The 13972-nt window shown below is 42.9% G+C and overlaps 1 long non-coding RNA gene across 2 annotated transcripts; it reads left to right on the forward strand.

Moving 5' to 3' along the window:
- Window positions 1–397: 397 nt before the first annotated feature.
- On the forward strand, window positions 398–1710 carry LOC145008298 (uncharacterized). Of its 2 annotated transcripts, none has more exons than XR_013663349.1 (3): window positions 398–748; window positions 827–1011; window positions 1268–1710. It is a non-coding gene; the product is annotated as an uncharacterized LOC145008298 (long non-coding RNA). The 2 variants fall into 2 exon arrangements; XR_013663350.1 differs by having other exon boundaries at window positions 398–742.
- Window positions 1711–13972: the final 12262 nt, after the last annotated feature.

A 13972-nucleotide genomic window follows, 5' to 3' on the forward strand; every position in this document is an offset into this window, starting at 1 on the left:
AATGGAACTGAAGGATTAATGGAGTGAGATGAGGCGGTGGAGGAAAGAAGGTGTATTCAGGCGGTGGTAAATCATCTGTCGGTTTGTAATTTGAAGCAGCGAGAGGTGGGAGCAAAATATAACACATAGTAATTGTTAATGGTAGAATCTAACACGTAGCAATTGTGTTTAGTGGCTATGACCAAAAGGAAATCTAACAACGAAAAATAGAAAAAAAAATTTCCACCAATAAGAAGCAACTTCTGTCCCTTAAGGGGTCTTAGAAAAATATATATATGGGAAAAACTAATAATACATAATAATAATAATAATAATAATAATAGGGAGTTGACTGAAATTTTTATGCACCCACTGAAAAATATATAAATTGACAATTATGCCCTTATTATTTCAAGAGAGAGAAATACCACTCTAAATTTTCATAATCTTCCTGGAAACTCCTTACCATCCGTTACCATCACTAGTCGTCGCTAAGTCTATCACCATCATTATCAAGCAACCTCCCTACCACTTTATCCACTCTTCATCAGAAAACACTGCCATCAGTCTTCGAAACTAATGACCACAATGGTGGCTTCTTCAGCACATACATCGGATCAAATAATCACCGCATTGTAAACTTCATCATGGTCCTCTCCAATCACCTCAGACGCCGTGTCAGGAGCCTCTAAGGGTCTCTTAGGCACAACCGTCGACTCTCACAGAAAATATTTTGGCTTGAAGAACGACCTATTGAATAAGAGTAATTGTATATCTCTATCAGTTAATTAATCATTGACATTCTTTTCTGAAGCGCTAACTATTGTATTGTTCATAATAATTTTAGACGATTGGTTACAGTTAAAGGGGGTAACGACAAAAATGAAGAAGCCATTGATGTAACACCCAAGGAGTCCTCAGTAGTACAGTGGCTCAAGAATGTGCCATTGGTGCTTTCTCAATATCAGGAGACATTGTAGTTTTTGCAATTACAAAGATCAGAGATTTATAAACAGTCATTGGATTCAAAAGGTTTAACCTTATAATAATCACACCAGATGTATTAATATACATGCTTTTCAAAATTACCAAATTTTGTTGAAGTGCATTATTTCTTTACATTCCTCAGAGATTTCTTGTTTATAAGTGGAGCGATAATCATTATCCAAATCTACCAAATGATTTTTGATTGCAACCCAAGTTCCTTCTTGATGTTTGTTTTATTTTCCCACGATTGTGTCTCTTTTACTTTCAAAGCTTCTAATGAGGGTATCAATGGTGTTGACAGAAGAAGAACTGGTTGAAGTAGTGCTTGCTGAAGAGCAACACCAAAGGAGAAGGAAGCATAGTCGTTTGGAGTTTCCGCCTCAGTAAAAGAGCGTGAAACAATGGTTTGTTTCTTGGATTTCAAAGAAATCATAGAATCTCCAATGAAAATACAAAAACCAGTGTGTGTTGGGACATCCTGCCCAATCTGAACCACTAAAAGCACAAAGCTGTAATGATTGTTTGGAGGATAAAAATAATCCTTGACCTAGATTATGTTTGAGATATCGTAGTAAATGATTAACAACTTCCATGTGTGGCTTGGTTGGTGAATTAATATATTGAATCAACCTATGTACAACATAGGTTATATCAGGCCTTGTTATATTCAAATACATCAGCCCCCCAATCAGCCTTCTGTATTGACTTGGATCATCTAAAGGTTGACCATCAAAATTTGAAATTTTGAGCTTAGGATCCATAGGATATTGAGTAGGTTTAGCAGCTAACATACCCATGTCTTGAAGTAAATCCAATGTGTATTTCCTTTGGGAAACAACAATGCCTTGTTTAGACCTGGCAATTTCTAAACCAAGGAAATGTTTAAGATTACCCAAATCTTTGAGTTTAAACTCATTGCTCAATCGAGTCTTGACATTATTGATTTCATCCAAAGAAGCACTGGTAAGAACTATATCGTCAACATATACTAATAATGCAATGTAAGCTGACCCAGATCCTTTGTAAAACAATGAGTAATCAGCTTTAGATTGCATAAACCCCTTTGCAAGAAGAAATGATGAAAACTTTGCATACCATTGTCTAGAGGATTGCTTAAGTCCATATAAAGACTTTTGTAGCTTGCATGCAAGTTTAACTTGTGATGAATAACCTTTTGGAGAAACATAGCTTTGTGGTAGCTGTATATACACATCTTCAAGTAAGTCACTGTTAAGGAATGCATTATTAACATCAAGTTGCAATAAAGGCCATGAGTTTTGAGCAGCTAATGCAAGAAGAAGCTTCACCATAACTAATTTTGCAACTGGTGAAAAAGTATCAACAAAATCGACCCCTTCTTGTTGATTAAAGCCTTTGGCAACAAGCCTTGCCTTATATCGTTCAATTGACCCATCTGCCCTCCTCTTGATTTTATATACCCACTTGCAGCCTAAAGCTTTTCTGTCTAGAGGTAAGGGCATAATAGACCAGGTATTGTTTAATTCCAATGCATTTAGTTCTTCTGTCATAGAATCCGTCCATTCTTTAGATAATGCAGCTTCCTTATATGATTTTGGTTCAATTTCAGCTTAAATAGATAATGTAAAAGCCTTTTGTGTAGAAGATAATATGGAATAGTCAACAGATTGAGAAATTGGATATCTGGCTTTGGTGGTTATTGGTTCATTTTGAACAAGGTTACAATGATAATCTTGTAAGTATGTGGGTTTAATTCTGAGTCTTTGTGGTTTAGAAGAAATAGGTGGATGTTGTAAGACTTCCTCATGATCATTAAAAAAAGAATCATCATTAGAAATTGTATTATACAGTTCAGTGTCATCATCCAATTCAGGGTCCAGAACAACAGGTACAGTCTGAAAAGGAAAGGGATTATGATTGGATTTATCTGTGGTTTGAGTAAAAGGAAAGATATTCTAATGAAAAACTGAGTCACGAGACATGAATATTTGCCTTGTTTCAAGATCAAGAAACTTAAAAGCCTTCATTCCAGGTTTGTAACCTATGAAAACACATGCAGTAGCACAGGGGGAAAATTTGGTACGACTTGAATTAAGAGTTGAAACAAATGCTAAGCATCCAAAAGATCTAAGCATATTGTAATCAGGTTGGTTATTATATGACTTTTCAAATGGAGAAATTTTACCAAGTAACTTGCATGGAGTCCTACTGATCAAAAAAGTGGCATGAAGAACACATTCTGACCAATAAATGAGAGGTAATTTGGACTGAAAATACAATGCACGAGCCACGTTTAATAAAAGTTGATGCTTCCTTTCTACAACAGAATTTTATTGTGGTCTTTCCACACAAGAAAATTGGTGAAGGTTACCTTTAGCTTCAAAGAATTCAGTGAAAGCTAATTCTTTTGCATTATTGGATCTAAAACCCTTGATATTAGTCTGAAATTGAGTTTGGACCATTTGAAAGAACTTTGGAATAACAATTTGAGCATCTGCCTTTTGTCTAACTAGATAAGTCCAAGTGAATCTTGAACAATCATCAACCAAAGTTATGAAATATCTATGCCCTTGATGGGAATTACGGTCCCCAAATATCGCAATGTACTAAATCAAAAGGATTGAGTTTTACATTGTTTGAAGAAGGAAAGGACAACTTCTTTTGTTTTGCTAAAGGACAAATAGCACATGGGGTTTTATCAAAATGCTTATTTGATACAAGAATACTATCAAGCATCTTGAGTTTATTGACAGATGCATGGCCAAATCTTTGGTGCCATTGTTGACATGAAACTGCATTGACAGAAACCATAGAAGAATGTGGAGAATCCTCTAAAACATATAAGCCAGCTTGAACTCTACCCCTGCCAATCATCTTTTTGTCCTTCAACTGCTTTATAAGAGCAAAATCATGGTAAAATTTGACAGAAATAGTTCCAGGATTGGTTATGGATGTAATGGAGATAAGATTCAATTCATATTCTAGGACAAAGAGAACATCTCTAAAGAGAATATGTGAATTAGTCTTAATATCCCCAATATAATGAACGCATATTTTCGATTGATTTGGTAATAACACCCTTGTATCCATAATTTGCTTCATACCCACAAATAACCCTTTATCATTACAAATATGTCTTGTTGCCCCTGAATCTAAAATCCACACATTTGACTTGTAATATCCAGTAGTTAGATTGAGAATATAGTAATTACCTGTTGAGGTCTCATGAGAAGAAGAAATAACAGTTGTAAAAGCAAGCTTGCCAGATAACAAAGCTATAAGTTGTTAACATTGAGAATTGGTAAGATTGGTCACAGCTTCACAATCATCCATAGGGATATTTGTGGTATTTTGAGTGTTATGCCCTGTGGAATCTTCTTGGTTGAAAGAGATGGAGTTAACACGATTATCATTTGAAGACTGGTTGTTTCTGTATCCTGGAGGAAAGCCATGAAGCCTATAGCATTTGTTGTTGTTCTTGTAATTAGAACGACTTTGAGATCTGTTTACAGAGTTAGAATCTCTATTTTTATTGTTAATGCGAACATTAAAAGCCATAGGTGTATTTGCTTGATTCATTCCAACATCCCTCTGTCTTTCTTCTTGAATGACAAGAGAAAAAAATCGTATTAACAGAGGGAAAAGGATCCATAAGTAGAATCTGACCCCTAATTTAGGCATATGTATCATTTAAACCCATTAAGAAACTCATAGACTGCTCTGTTTCTCTAGCTCCACCACAAACACATAAGCCACAAACTTTGAGTTTAGTGAAGTAGGTGCTTACAGAGTCCTGACCTTGAACGAGATTCATGAGATCTCTTTTAATCTGAAATATTCGTGGTTCATTGCTTTGTTGGAATCTTTCCTTGAATTCCTTCCAGATTGCTTCAGCTGTATTGAGATAGATCACAGAAGCCGACATCTCTTTGGAAATGGAATTGAGAAGCCACGAAATAAGAACTAATCCTGGATTGTCAGAATGATGCAAAAAATATGGATCATTTGCAGAATTGTGATCCATATTATTGCTAGTTTGAGTCGGATGAACATATTCTCCAGACATGATCGAAGAAAAAAAAAACAGAGATTCAACTGAATGAAGATCAAAGAATGAAGATCAATGAAATGTAAACAGGAAGATTGAAGAAAAAAAATCAAATGATAATGAAATCAAATGAATTGGAAGAATAGAATGTAACACAGACAAGAGCATCATCTCTGATACCATATTGAAGTTCACAGAAAGATGAAATTATTTCTCTTATTACTGAATTTCATCATTACAATCTGTTTATATACAGGCTCTAAACATTGCTAAATAACACCTCTTATCATACGCTATATTCTTATCATACGCCTAACAGCTATAACAATTAACTGAATGAACCGACTAACTGATTAGCTGTCAAAGAAAACGTTTGTATAAGTATATCTAATAGCAGAGGTAATGTTTAATTGAAAGCTTGCTAGTTCGATTCCCAGCATCACCATAATTTCTTCCTTCATTTGATTTTTGGAGTAAAAGAATAGCGACTGAGGTGGCTTCCTTAGTCAGCTGCCATGTCACCGTTTACAGACTAGTCAATGTTCCAAAAAGGCTTGGAAACCTTTTTTTTTTTTTTTTTTTCTAATCCTTTGATAAAAATATTAGTTCTCTTCATAAAAAGTAGGAAATAGAACCAATTAAACTAATAAAGATGTCGTTTTCCATTCATATCTGGAGTTGAATACTCCATTCAAGAATTGTTTCGGATCCAATCCAGAAAACAGCTAAACTGGAAAAAAGGGTTTAAATGACAAATTTTACCTAAATATAAGGCATCAAGGAACATAAAAATCAACTTTGGGTAAACCAGCAATTTTCTTCAAACTTAAGGGTTTTTGTCTCATTAACCCAAAAAACATCTTATTTGAACTATACAATTTCATCGGTCGTATCTTCGTGTTGCGATGACCTTGACTTTTCCCAGTAAAGGTATCTTGCCCTAACACTTATATTTTTTGGAAATGACAAATGATTAATTGGAAGTCTACTCGTATATTTTTTGGAAATGACAAATGATTAATGCCCTAACACTTACATGGTAAACCCAACCCCCATAGGGGTTTCCAGGGAAAATTTCCCCACATGTGGCACAAGTTTAAGAGTCACCCAAATTGGATTTTGCAGGGATTGAACTCCGAACCTCTGACCCCACGTGAGTATTAAACTCGGTACCTCTTCCCAGCTAGTAGTAAGGATCCGTTTCTTACAAAGGTTGACATCATGGGCCAACATTTAATAAATACTTTCATTTTATGTCGTATAGGCCCTATAATGTTTCTAGGGTTGACCCATTTAGCCAGTTAACTTATTTTGTGGCTTAATAAGGGAACAAATTAGTCTTTGTCGGGTCAATTAAGTCCTTATTTCAATTTTGAAGTGTAACATCCGAAAAACACAACCAATTTAAAATTTTCAAAACAACCCGATTTTCATTAAAATGTTTACAAAAGGTTTTCAATACAATTCATTTAAGTATTCCCAGAATCACGTTGTTACGAAATCATGAGGAACGGTACGATCGCGCCTTCGCCTTGCCACAGTCTCCTGAAGAACCTGAAAAACATTAAACCACAACTGTAAGCCCGAAAGCTTAGTGAGATACCCCCAAAATACCAACCACGTATACGCCCTTCCAGGCCGTGACCTTCCGTTCCAACACATATAAAACATACATAGCATAACAGGACATAGAACAATCATGCATATCGGGTCTACCGTGACTGGTCCGCCGTATCGGGCCTTCAGTCCATCGGATCCATCCTCCAGGTCTAGTCATGTCCTTCGAGTCTACAGTGGGGTTGGTCCGCCCGCATCGGGCCTTCAACCCACCTGGTCCACCCTCTGAGTCTACAGTGTGACTGGTCCGCCCGCATCGGGCCTACAGTCAGCCTGGTCCACTCTCCGAGCCTCGGCATGTCTGGTCCGCCCACGTGGGGCCTACAGCCTATCCGGACCGCTCACTGGGCCTTCGGAACAACCGGTCCGCCCTGGGTATCTTGGCCTACAGCACAAAGCAGGACCCGCCTCAACCCATCTCTAGTCCAAACAACCATGTGCACAAAACATACATTCATATAACAGTCATAATCAACAAACCGAGTAAGCAGATCACATAGCATATCATTACCCTAACCGGGCTACCGACCTAACCGGTCACTAGCATAGCATCACTCTTCATATCGAGATACTGACCTTAACAAGGTCCCCTAGCATGTACCATCCTAACTACCAGGATGCAGACACAACCAACAACAACATGATAGACGTAACTGAATCTCAATACAATAAAGGGTCGGCCTTGGTGCCTTAGACCCTGTTGATATAGTGAGGATAACTCACCTCGAGACTGACGGCTGAAAAGGTAAGATCCCGCTGCTCCGAACTCTGACACAACTCCTCCACTGAACATCAAACAATAACCCAATAAATACCCTTAATTACCAAAATACCCCTGGAAGACAACTGGTCAACCCTGGACAAGTCAAAGTCAACCCCTGACTGACCCTACTCGTCGAGTCAACCCAATGACTCGCCGAGTCCTTATGCTCAGAACTTCCCTCAATTAGCGACCCAACTCGCCGAGTCACCCCAAGACTCGTTGAGTGCAACAACTCTGAGTCCACTCGCACCCAACTCACCGAGTCATCCCTCGACTCACCGATTCATCGACTCAACCAGAAATATTGGGACTTCCTCGACAAGACTCGCCGAGTCCAAATGGACTCGTCGGGTCCAAGGCCATCTTCAACCTACTCGCCGAGTTGTTCTTCCAACTCGTCGAGTTCAAGGCCATCTTCAAGCAACTCGTCGAGTCCACCCATGTGACTCGCCGAGTACCACCGGTCTGAATCCATACAGAAGCATCTCAGGCCATGCAATTGATCCAAAACATAGATCCAACCTCCTACAATCCATCCATCACGTAAAGTGGCAAACTTTACGTGAATCTAACGAGATCTAAGCCATTTTCACCTTAGAACCAAGGTTTGGGACATGGTAGCTTCATTAACAACATAAAGATAGGGGCTTTAATGCTCTTAAGGTCTTCTCCACTCCAGATCTGAGGTAGCAACCTCAGATCCATCCTCCAACATCAAAATATCACACAACCAAGCACCCCACACAACCCAAAATGATGGAACTAGAAATGCACAGCCTAAGGACAAAGATATTACCTCCAAAAGATGCCTCAATAGCTGCTAAACTCGAATCCAAGCAAAGCCCTTTGATCCAAACCACTTCTCCTTCAAGATCTCTTCAAACCACACTTCTCCAAGCTCTAATTTGCTCCACAAATGATCTCTCCACGAACTTAGGGTTTCTGGAACTCAAGGGGGGAATAAGGGAGGCTGTGGAGGGGTGTAAGGCTCTTTATATAGGGCTTAACCCCGAAAATTAGGGTTTTCTTCATACAGCACCTACTCGCCGAGTCCATCCTGAGGACTCGCCGAGTAGGCCACTTGACACGCGACCATAGCCACGACCTGACTCGCCGAGTCTATCCATGGACTCGCCGAGTCACCCTCCAAACTTACACTTTTGGTCCTTCAACTCTACTCCCGCGATTCCGGGATGTTACAATTCTCCCCCACTTAGATTAGGCTTCGTCCTCGAAGCCTACGACATCTCATCTTCAAAATACTTCCCACGACGTGTCACTTGACCTTGACCGAACCAAGTCCCTCAAGGTACAACCATAGAACTAGAAGCTCGCTTCCTCCTTCCATACGGTGTCCTCACCACCTACTCAAACCGGGCACCAACTGTACCCTCCGATAACCACGCTCAACAACCGAGAATTACCCATGATGCATTATTACTCAAATCCTCATCTTTCACTTGACTCATATGGCTATAAAGCCACGAACCATCGGAGTCCCGATCCGAATTCCACTCTATCAATCCCATGCCGACCGAAAGACCCATTCCTCCATTTCGGAGCAACTCCCCCGAGTTCTCCTCTCGCCATCACACACACATGCTGATCTAGCTCTAGCACCCTCAGGTGTGGATAATCTGATATACTGACGATATCCTCAACATCCTTCCAGGATAAACCACTGATACATACCCAGAACCCTGATCAGAATCTCACTGAGAGTCCAAGACTCTTGCTCTGCATCCCTTCCGAACTCCTCTCCCTGGCTCCACGTCGCGATATTCCTTCCGCGCCCAGAGCAACATATCGAGTCGAATAAGCTTATATTCTACCGCCGCAACACACTACTCAAAGACCATCGACGGACCACTGCGATCGCAACTCTACACTACCGCTTTCACTTCCGTGAATTCGCACTCCCTTTCCGGAGTTTCATTCCTCCCTCTTTCCTTACCAAGGAAACCACTCGCGTGCCCAGTCACCATGACAGGCACCATGGTGCTCATCCTACGCCACATTACCTCTTTAAAGCGTACTCAACATCCATGCATTACCGCTACTCTGACTCTCATCACAAGGACTCTCAAGCCCATGCACTACCTTCACTGCTCAAGATCGCTAGCCGGGGCCAGACCTCCCAATGTATTCTCACTGCAACATACGCAACCCATAACCTCTAACCGATCTAACAATACCCGCAGAGTCTTCAGCATGACTGGACCGCTTCCCCAGGCCTTCAGCCAATCTGGACCACTCTCAGAACCTTCAGCCAATCTGACTGGACCGTCCTCCGAGCCTTCGGCCTGACTGGTACGCCTACCGGCCTTCAGTCTATCCGGACCGCTCAACAATCACTCATCATTCCGAACTATCTCTTCGGGAAATCCTCCCGTGCATACCGTTCTAGCCCTCTAGGGGTTCCGAACTCTATCTCCATCATACATACTCGATCCCGGCCTGCTCCCATGCCTTCCTCAATCAACTGCTCTAGGTCTATATTCCGCCCCGTACGCCTGTTACTCACCCATACGAGCCTGCTCTCGTCTGATAGAAATACCGCTGAATTCCCCAAGCGGCTAAACAACCTTCCATGCCCAACGATCATCATGAGAATTTCCAATTCTCCCCCACTTAAGACACTGACAGATAGTCACCGGTCGTCATCACCGATCTCCCCAAGCACCTTGCAGGAATCAACTCATGCACTCCAAATGTTTTTCACCAGCACCAACAACTTTCATACAAATCATGCTCCCACGCTGTACAACCCGCTCGAAAGCGACCCAATCTTCAACTATCCATTCCTCAGATTGCAGAATCCAACTGGCCTCCAAACTAATGCCGCATCCGCCACCAATCCTCATAAAGATAATCAACGATGGCTCGAAGTACAATTCCATAACCATAACGATCCCTCAGGGAACACAAGATACTAAAACGAAATCTCGATCACAACTCGCCAATCCCTCAAGGAACAACGAATACCACACGAAAACCCGAAACGCAATTCCATAACCAACCAATGAAACTAGCAGATATCAATACTCTACAACAATCATAAATAATCAAAACAGCAGAAAGAACATACCCGTAGCAGCAAGCTGAAAAACACGACCCTAAGCCCGTGGGGGCTCCGCTCCACCCTGACCTCCACCTGTGATCCTCAACGTAGCCGGTGCTGGAGCCTGCACCGGTCCTGTAGCAAGCTGTGGACAGTTGACCTTCAAATGTCCAACCTGATGACAATGATAGCATATCCTCAAATGCCGAACCAGCACTGACTGCCGACAATCCCTAGCATAGTGTCCCTCCTTCCCGCACTTGCGGCATGCTCCACCGGACCGACAAACCCCGACATGACCCCTTCCACACTTACCACAGACGTGGCCACCCTGATCTCCCATCCTGAAATCAACGGTCTTAGACCGTTTCGTCGCCGGCTGCAACTGAACCGGAGCTTGCCTCAGCTCACGCATCTGTAACTCAATCTCTAACTCACGCCGCCTGGCGGCCTCCTGCAACTCCAGCAAAGTCTCGCACCTCTGCGCAGACACAAACTGTCTGATGTCCCTCTTTAGCATACCCAGATACCGGGACATCTGGGCCTGCTCCGAAGCGAACTCAGGGCAAAACATCGCCCGCTCAGTAAACATCCTGGTGATTTCCGTCACCGATTCCGAATCCTGTTTCAGCTCCAAGAACTCCTGAGCCAACCTCTCCCTCTCGACCTGTGGAACATAACGAGTGCTGAACATCTCTCTGAACCGATCCCATGAAATCGCAGCCCTCTGCGCATCCTAGTACGATCCCGTGGTCAATCTCCACCAATCCTTTGCTCCGAGCCTCAACAGGTTCAAAGCACACCTCACCCTCTGATCAGCAGGGCATGAACACGTGAAGAAACATCCCTCCACATCTGATAACCATCTCATAGCAACGATCGGATCCTGAACTCCGTCAAAAGTGGGAGGCTTCGTATTATCGAAGTCCCTATACTGAAAACCTCTACTGGCTCCTCCCCCTGCCGCCGCTACTGCTGCGGTAGCTGCCGCGGCAGCCGTCTCCGTGAGAGCCGCATAGCGCTCATCAAAATACTCCACCATGGCGGTCTTGATCGACCCAAACAACTCTGGCAGCTCAGCCCGAAACAATGCGGCAACCTCATCATGCAGGATCTCACGAATCCTTGCATCCAACTCGTGCGTACTCATCTGGCTGACAACCTCTGGCTATGCAGACCCACTTGGAACTCCCTCTCCTGCTCCTGATCCTGACCCGGATCCACTCCCAGCGTGCCCTGAAATCTCCATACTGAAAATAAAACACCAAATCTCAGACATATTCCACTATCCCGGGAACCAGCTCTCATCCCAACCCTAGAGGTCATGGTTTCCCTGATACGCGTATGAGTCCGTGCTTTCAGTAGTACGGGCCCATACTACCTTCCACAACAACCCATATTTGTATGAAGTACTCCCACAACACCCTAGCGACACACATAACAACGCTCTATCCTCACCACTAGAGGAACACTAGAAATCTCTCACAAGGAACCCTAGGCTAGCAGGCATCATAAATCAGGCAACTCATCAATAAATCCTGCAGATCCCTAGCCTAACTCTAGCATGCTGTTCTATCAAAGCTCAATAAAACAATTGCCATGTATGGTATTTTGGGGTTACTTACTGGCTCCGGCTGATCGTACCTCCGCGTCCTCCTTTACTTATTTTGAAAACCATTTTAATTTCTCTTTTGAAAACTCTCCTCGATTTGAGACTGGAGTCACACAAGTGTTCCTCCAATTCACTCAAACCAAGGCTCTGATACCAACTTGTAACATCCGAAAAACACAACCAATTTAAAATTTTCAAAACAACCCGATTTTCATTAAAATGTTTACAAAAGGTTTTCAATACAATTCATTTAAGTATTCCCAGAATCACGTTGTTACGAAATCATGAGGAACGGTACGATCGCGCCTTCGCCTTGCCACAGTCTCCTGAAGAACCTGAAAAACATTAAACCACAACTGTAAGCCCGAAAGCTTAGTGAGATACCCCCAAAATACCAACCACGTATACGCCCTTCCAGGCCGTGACCTTCCGGTCCAACACATATAAAACATACATAGCATAACAGGACATAGAACAATCATGCATATCGGGTCTACCGTGACTGGTCCGCCGTATCGGGTCTTCAGTCCATCGGATCCATCCTCCGGGTCTAGTCATGTCCTTCGAGTCTACAGTGGGGTTGGTCCGCCCGCATCGGGCCTTCAACCCACCTGGTCCACCCTCTGAGTCTACAGTGTGACTGGTCCGCCCGCATCGGGCCTACAGTCAGCCTGGTCCACTCTCCGAGCCTCGGCACGTCTGGTCCGCCCACGTGGGGCCTACAGCCTATCCGGACCGCTCACTGGGCCTTCGGAACAACCGGTCCGCCCTGGGTATCTTGGCCTACAGCACAAAGCAGGACCCGCCTCAACCCATCTCTAGTCCAAACAACCATGTGCACAAAACATACATTCATATAACAGTCATAATCAACAAACCGAGTAAGCAGATCACATAGCATATCATTACCCTAACCGGGCTACCGACCTAACCGGTCACTAGCATAGCATCACTCTGCATATCGAGATACTGACCTTAACAAGGTCCCCTAGCATGTACCATCCTAACTACCAGGATGCAGACACAACCAACAACAACATGATAGACGTAACTGAATCTCAATACAATAAAGGGCCGGCCTTGGTGCCTTAGACCCTGTTGATATAGTGAGGATAACTCACCTCGAGACTGACGGCTGAAAAGGTAAGATCCCGCTGCTCCGAACTCTGACACAACTCCTCCACTGAACATCAAACAATAACCCAATAAATACCCTTAATTACCAAAATACCCTTGGAAGACAACTGGTCAACCCTGGACAAGTCAAAATCAACCCCTGACTGACCCTACTCGTCGAGTCAACCCGATGACTCGCCGAGTCCTTATGCTCAGAACTTCCCTCAATTAGCGACCCAACTCGCCGAGTCACCCCAAGACTCGTCGAGTGCAACAACTCTAAGTCCACTCGCACCCAACTCACCGAGTCATCCCTTGACTCACCGATTCATCGACTCAACCAGAAATATTGGGACTTCCTCGACAAGACTCGCCGAGTCCAAATGGACTCGTCGGGTCCAAGGCCATCTTCAACCTACTCGCCGAGTTGTTCTTCCAACTCGTCGAGTTCAAGGCCATCTTCAAGCAACTCGTCGAGTCCACCCATGTGACTCGCCGAGTACCACCGGTCTGAATCCATACAGAAGCATCTCAGGCCATGCAATTGATCCAAAACATAGATCCAACCTCCTACAATCCATCCATCACGTAAAGTGGCAAACTTTACGTGAATCTAATGAGATCTAAGCCATTTTCACCTTAGAACCAAGGTTTGGGACATGGTAGCTTCATTAACAACATAAAGATAGGGGCTTTAATGCTCTTAAGGTCTTCTCCACTCCAGATCTGAGGTAGCAACCTCAGATCCATCCTCCAACATCAAAATATCACACAACCAAGCACCCCACACAACCCAAAATGATGGAACTA

Source organism: Lactuca saligna, chromosome 8 (genome assembly GCF_052625555.1).
Source record: "Lactuca saligna cultivar CGN05327 chromosome 8, ASM5262555v1, whole genome shotgun sequence".
In the NCBI taxonomy this organism is placed as follows: domain Eukaryota; kingdom Viridiplantae; phylum Streptophyta; class Magnoliopsida; order Asterales; family Asteraceae; genus Lactuca; species Lactuca saligna.